Genomic DNA, 7,571 nt, shown 5'->3' on the forward strand with positions numbered 1-7,571 from the left:
ACCAAATAAAGCACTAGGAACGGGATCAACAAGTAATCATGACAATTGTAACAACTCGGAAACAATATGCAAATAAATGGTTACGAAGACTAACGGCAAGCTCAATTAAAAGAGTCAACAAGCTATCTCCTAGAGGTCAAACTAGCGCCAACTACGAGAGACTCTAACTAGGAGCATCACTAATCAAGCTCAATCGAAAATCGCAATTCCTAAATCAATGGTTCGTATAATTAGAAACTACAATGCAATCTAGTATAATTCTCAAGGCCTAATTGAATAACACACATGCAAACTTCATTAATTAGTTTAATCTCAACAATTAATCAACACAATCCCCAAATTAAACATAATCAATCAATCATACAAGTTTCACCTAATTCCTAGCAAACAACTACTCAAACATCATCATCAAATCAACTAACATCTAAAGAAATCAACAATCAACACCATGATTATGATGATGATGAACACTAAAGTAGGCAGTCCCTAAACATCATGATTTTGGGTGCAACACCCCGTATTCATGAGAACACGGCATAAGAGCGCAAGAGCTAAGACTTGGAATTTCCACTTCCTTACATCTTGAGCTCTCCAATTGCCATGAGCTTGCTCCAAAAGCTTCTTCCACCTTATTAGATCACCAATATCAAGACTCGAACCTCGTACAATACTTACAACCACGAAAATAGAGTAAATAAATGAGAAAAGACTAGAAAAACCATTAAAATGCATAAAAGCCATAAAATTAAAGAGGAAAGGTAAAATAGAGAGAAAAAGCATAAAACTAAACATTTATTGAGAAAGAAAGCTATGAAAAGAAGGTAAAAACGACTTAAATGCTCATCAAATGGGTGCCATTTATGACACCCATCATAAGAGTGCCTTAAGACCTTCCGTGGTGGTGCTTTACGTAAAAGCACCCGTAGACAGGTTTTTTTATTTTACTGTACTAACGTTACAAATGTCCGGGTTTTCTTCTTTTTTCACGTCCAAAGCAAAAAGGAAGGCGTTTTCATGCAGCGTAAAAATGCAAATGACATATTGTACGGCGCAAAATTGTACGGCTTAGGTGATGCGTAAAATTTCACTCAGCCCAAGCTTTGCGACATCTACCTCTCGGGACTAAAAGGTAGAGAATTACTATAGGTGTTAGCTCAACGAGTCGATAGGCGCGCCAAAACTTCAGGAACAGGCACTTCTTGAATGGATACAGTAGTTAACTTATCGGATAGTTAGGGTGTCGAATCCACCCCCTGTATAAAGAAGCGGCGAGACAATGTTACGCCCATGTAGTTTCGTGCCCCCATTCCTAAGACACATGTACTCATCTTGTGGACAAAACTGATGAGAGAGTTGTCGACTTTCTTCCCTCTCACTGAATTTTGATATATGCCTCCAGTCCTGAGACATGTATTTCTATCTCGTGGATTTTCGGCTCGAATACCAAAAACCCCTTTTTCATCTTTTACTTTGTTAAAGTCAGGCTAAAGTTTCAATGACATATCGAGGGACTTCAAACCAACGATGAGACGATTGAGAGGAAATCCTCCCCTTTTAATCTTTTAAAACCGATCTCTTCTCATGACCTGACAGCACCCGGAATACTTTTACTTGTAAGAGCGTCCTACAATTGCAAAGGATCAATCTAGATTCTTTAGCGCGTGAAGACTATGAAGGACTTTTTCTAACCTTAATAGCTACTTGTTTTAAACACCTAGCGAACCAAGGATTGTTTCGACATCATTAAATATTACTGATAGATTCTCTATCCTTAGAGAACTTCACAGAATGAGTCTCGGATTATTTTCCTTGACTACTTTGATCATCGTCTATTCTAGACTCGATCAAAGTTGGGGTAACTGTAGACATCTACTTTTGGCCTCCTCTCCCGACACGAAGTGCAATGACAATAAATAAAGCCATCTTCGTGTTGGATCAAAGTAAAGAATACTTATGGAAAACTGGTTAAGCCACAAAACACAAAAGACTAGCCCAAATTAAAGAAAAAGCCAAAACAAAGGTCTAATTAACTAAACCCGATCATAATTAGGCTTAAGTGCGTGCTTAAACCTTAATAATGACAGATTTAGGAACGCTTAGGTTAAAACTTAGTGATGCCGCAGAAAAAGTCGCGCGCATCTCACAAAGTCACGCTGGGCTGCCGCGCGCAACTAATTCGGCTGCGCGCGACACCTTGCGCAACTTTCGGAGGATTCAAAATTATTCGGAATTACACGGAAAATATAAAATTAAATCTTACCATAAAGCCGCACGCAAGACATTTAGTTGCGCTGCACTCTCTCTGTTGCGCGCAACACCTGCTGCGGCAGAATGCTTGAAACCCTAAACCTAATCATTCCCTATAAATACGAGCTGAAACCGAGGCTTCAACAGACAGAAATTAACCTAAAACTCTGGCGAAATAACTTGTGAACTTGTACAATAATCTAGCCCTCTTGTCCTAAACACTCACCCTTTCGATAATTAGTTACTATGGTGGAGGTTCCCCAACAAGAAGGTGTCCATAAGTGTTCTAAACGGAGATCTAGCAAAGAGAAATGGTAAATTTCCGAGCACTTAGTTAAATCACCTTTATTTTCTTGTTTAAAAGGACTTTAATTAATTAACTAGTGTTGTTTGATCACCTTTAAAATAATTAATTAATCAATTCCACATAGCATCTTACGTTAAATAAAGATTAGAATTGAAATAAATAATTTTTGGTTGATCACTTAAGCCAAGGCGAATCTTGTTTATTTTCTTGTTCTTTCACGAATATTATTAAATAAGAATAACGACTTTGCAAAGTAATTCATACGTAAATTAATGTTTGTAAATAAAATCAACTAACATAGTTTTAGGTATCGCATTGCATATATTGTTTGGTGATGATATTGTAAAAAAGGAAGAGCTAGTAGAGCCCGTACTAGGGCTAGGATGACGATTCCCCTCTAAAAGGAACGTTATCCTAGTATCCTCGCTCCCGAACTCATTTCTGGTTTATAGACCAATTTGGGAATGGGTAAACTTATGATTTGTGCTAATTATTCCATGAACTCCACATGGAAGAAAGGCATGAACGAGGTTTATCAGTTTTTCCTAAAACTCATTAGCGACTCCTACTTATTTCTTAAGAAAAAGCATGATGATAGAATCAATTCTAATTCAAGGTCCCCCAAACAGTCTGGAATCCAAATCCTACTACACCCTAACAAGTGTAAAGTCCTAGGCTTTTATGTGGCCAAGGAAATTTAAGGAGAGTACCCCTTACAATGGGATCACCCTCCTTACAAGAAGCGAGAAAGAAACTCCTTAGTAAACTCATTCCAAGTTCTCAAGGAATTAGGTTTCACTTCCTTGTCCAACCATTCCAAAGACCTTCCGATTAGATAAAATGGAATAGCTTGAGCCTTATGAACTCTTGAGAAGCCCCATTGACCTTGATGGTATTACAATACTTTTCCAACTCTTTGAGATAGTTTAGTGGGCTTTCATGCTTAGCTCCACTAAATTGCCTTCGTTCAATCATTGTTATCATTGTCGGGCTTATCTCAAAGTCATTGGGGGGAGTTGCTGCTGGTGTTATGCCACTCTCAAACGTATAAGCGCCGGGAGTCCCAACTCCTTCAAAGCAACTCTTGGATTATCTCCCATGCTTACTTGATCCTCCTCTTCTCTTTCTTGGTAAATTTCCTCTCTTGGAGAGCTTAGACTCAAAGAACGATTAGCAACCCTTTTCCTTGTTATTGTTCTCTCGATTTCCGGATCAAATGGCACTAAAGTCCTTCCTCTTATCCTACGTATACAAAAAACTCAAAGCAAATATCAATAGCACGGCTACAAATGTAGACTAAAGAAAAAATCTTTTTGTATTTTTGAGATTTTAGTGAAATAGACTCAACAACAATAGCAAATAACTATGCCATTCCCTGGCAACGGCGCCATTTTTTATCTAGGGCGGAGACTAGGTCATTGAAAACTAATCTACCCTTGGTCAAAACAAAATTTCTAATCCCTCAACATATCCCTATACCAAGCATAGAATAATTCGAGGGTCGGGCCACTAGGAATGGGAGGTGAATGCTAAAGTCAAAGCTTAGCTATTTCGAAGCAATGAAGTGAGGTGTGTATATTCTAAACAATCAAAATGAAATCAAATTTATCAAGCACTAGGGTTAGGATCCGCATATACTCGGAATGGATATAGATAATCGAGATTGGAGATGACTAAGTCGAGTGTTGCAAGGAAAAATTAATTAAGCAATCAAGAGAGTAAGGTAGGCTACTGTCCTACAGTCCTACAGGTCAAGCTAGCTTCAATTACGAGAGACTCTAACTAGAAACCTTGAAAACCTACTCAATCGGCAAAAGCAAGCCACAAATCAATTTTCCGTATCAATGCGAGCTTACAATGCATTCCAGTGTAAAAATCAAAGTTAGCTACTCTTCAATTAATCACACACATGCACGTAATCAATCAACCAATTTAATCACAACATCAACTCCATCAATTTCCCCCAATTAGCATCAATCCATTACTCATATATGCTTCATCATTCCCCTAGCAAGAGAACTACTCACAATCCATTGAAATCAAGATCAAATCTAAGCTAATCAACAATTTCAACATCATCATATCAATAAAACTAATTCAATCACAAATTCAATTCAAACTTGAACAATCAACAAAACAATTGAAATGATAAGCTAAAGATTGCATTAAAGTAAAAGAAATCCTTACAAGCTTGATTCAATTCAACGGAGAAAATGCTAGAATTACCAATCTTCAATCTTCAATCATCAATCAAAAACTTCTCTCTCTATAATTAGAGTTTCTCTCTCAAAAATTCTTATTCTAATTCTTCTCTAATTTCTAAAAAATTCCTCTCTTCTCAAAATAGAATGAAAATCTATATATATTAAAACTAATTAAGAGAAATTAGTTATATCGTCCCCAAATAAACTCGTTAAGGCGCAACCAACTATAAGGGAGAGTGCGGTCACGCAAATCTGGGTACGGAACAGAGACACAAACAGGCGCGCCCGCGCCCGCGCCTGAGAGAGGCGCGCCCATGCCACCAGGCCGCGGGGCCGCGCCATAGCCGCGTGCGCCCGCGCCTGGGAACAGGGCAGCCCTCTTCCCTATAATGTCGATGCTCCTCGTGCGTTCCACTTAATGCTCTTGATAAAAATGGGACCTTGCAGATTCAAAACTCCATGTTTGTGGGTTCAACACGAGAAATCATGCCCCCACAGCTTGAATGCACATCCCAAGGACTTTAGGAACTTGAACTTCTCCATGCATGAGTTTCAAATGAAGAACATTAGGCATCCTAATCAATGCCAAACTTGGGAAGAGGCCTCGGGAATCATGGATAACGACCCTAACCTGAAAAATGAAGGAAAACAAGCAAATAAAAGGGAAAATAATGAAATAAACCAAGAAATCCATAAAAAAAGAAATCTAACTAAGAAAATGCAAACTAAAAGAAATAAAGAGTAAAATTAAGGAAAAGCTAAGTAAAAGAGCTATAGAATAACATGAAATTCACCGTAAAAAGAACCAAATGAGTGCCATAAATGACAGTCATCAATTTCATCCATGGATAGTGAGTAGTTTACTTGCTAGGGATGTGGTGAAGCATGTTTGAGCAATGGATCATATTTAATTGGGAGCTTTTGATTAATTTAGCATTGTTATTAAATTAGTTGATTGATTTTGTGTATGTGTATGATTAGTTAAAGAGTAACTAACTTTAATTGTCATGCTAGAATGCATTGTGTGCCTACATTGATATGGACCATTAATTTGTAGCTCACATTTATCGACCGAGCTTGGTTTGTGATGTTCCTAGTAGAGTCTTTCGTAGTTGGCGCTAGTTAGACCCCTAAGAGATAGCTTGTTGAACTCTTTTGATTGCATTATCTATCTTCCCTCGCAATACTCGAATAGATTAATGTCCAACACAATTAGTGTTTGTCAATTGCAAGAATATGTGGATTCTAAATCCCCAGTGTTTGATATATTGATTTACTTTGTGTTAGCGTTGTTTGTTTAGTTGAATCTAGACATCCTACATTCCCATTTACGCTTTGATGTAGCATAACTTTAGCAATAGTTAACTTCCCCCCATTCCCTTGGGTTCGACCATTGACTTGCTTCTATACTAGTATTAAGGTTGGTTAAGTGTTTACAAATTTAGTTTTGAACGTGGGAGGATTAAATTCAACAACCTAGTCTCAACTCGCGTCAAAAATGGCGTCGTTTCCAGGGAATGGCGTAGTACTTTGCTATTCATGTTGAGTCTATTTAACTTTATCTCAAAAATACAAAAAGATGTTTCTCTTTTAGGCTACATTTGTAGTCGTGCTATTGATATTCAACGACAAGAGGAAGGACTCTAGTGCCATTTGATCCGGTAATTGAGAGAACCATAACAAGGATAAGGGTTGCTAATCGTTCTTCAAGTCCAAGTTTTCCAATAGAGGAAATTCATCAAGAAGGAGAAGAAGGGGATCGAGGAAGCATGGGAGCTAATCTAAGAGTTGATTTTTAAGGAGTTGGGAACTCTCGGTGCTTATAGAAACGAGAGTGGCATAGCTCCACCAATAACACCCGCCAATGACTTTGAGATAAGGCTAGCAATTATAACAATGATTAAACGAAGGCAATTTAGTGGTTCTAAGCATGAAAGCCCACTAAATCAACTCAAAGAGTTCGAGAAGTATTGAAATACAATCAAGGTCAACGTGGTTTCTCAAGAATTTATAAGGCTCAAGCTATTTTCGTTCTCTCTAATCGGAAGAGCTTTGGAGTGGTTAGACAAGGAAGTCACTCCTAATTCCTTGAGAACTTGGGATGAGGTCACTAAGGAGTTTCTTTCCCGTTTTTACCCTCAAATGAATACAGCCGAGGCAAGAACTCTAATTCAAAGTTTCAAGCAAAAGCCTAGTGAGAGTTTGTATGAGGCTTGGGAAAGATACAAGGAGTATCAACGAGAATGTCCTCACCATGGAATCCCGACATACCAAATCATACAAATTTTCTATGGAGGATTAAGTTGAAGGAGTTATGTCTTCTTCGTGTGCAATTACTAGATATATAATTGGATCAAATTATGGAGATAATTAAGTTCATACTTTTAGGTCGTCGTTTTGCCATAGCTAGAGGTACTGACGATCGTTGGACTAGTAGAATAGGCCAAAGCCCAATTGGACGGATCCTATAAGGTCACAAAAAGGGGCTAGATCGAGCATTAGAGGACGAGGCCCATCATGGGCCTCATCACTCTAGGTGGCCGGCCATGTAGAGGATTAGAAGATGTTTTGGGCTTCGTGCCCTAGTCTAATAATAATAGGATTATAAATAGACTAGGTGCCTAGGTTTGCAAGTAAGCAATTAACTGATCAGTGTGATCAAAACCTAAATTAGCAAACACGAAACCCAACCCCTCTTAAAGTCCTCTCTCTCTTACGGCTCTCTCCTCCTCCACGGCGCCGGTGATGTCTCGTGGTGGTGGTGTTTCGTGCGATGGTCGGTTGTCCATAAAGGTGGTGATCGCGGTTTTTCT

At 38.5% G+C, this 7,571-nt stretch overlaps 1 non-coding gene across 1 annotated transcript; it reads right to left on the bottom strand.

The window, feature by feature from the left end:
- Positions 1-6,913: 6,913 nt before the first annotated feature.
- On the bottom strand, positions 6,914-7,019 carry LOC145607644 (small nucleolar RNA R71). Its single transcript, XR_014105598.1, has one exon. It is a non-coding gene; the product is annotated as a small nucleolar RNA R71 (small nucleolar RNA).
- Between the last annotated feature and the right edge of the window lie 552 nt (positions 7,020-7,571).

Source organism: Chenopodium album, chromosome 2 (genome assembly GCF_948465745.1).
Source record: "Chenopodium album chromosome 2, dcCheAlbu1.1, whole genome shotgun sequence".
Taxonomy (NCBI): domain Eukaryota; kingdom Viridiplantae; phylum Streptophyta; class Magnoliopsida; order Caryophyllales; family Amaranthaceae; genus Chenopodium; species Chenopodium album.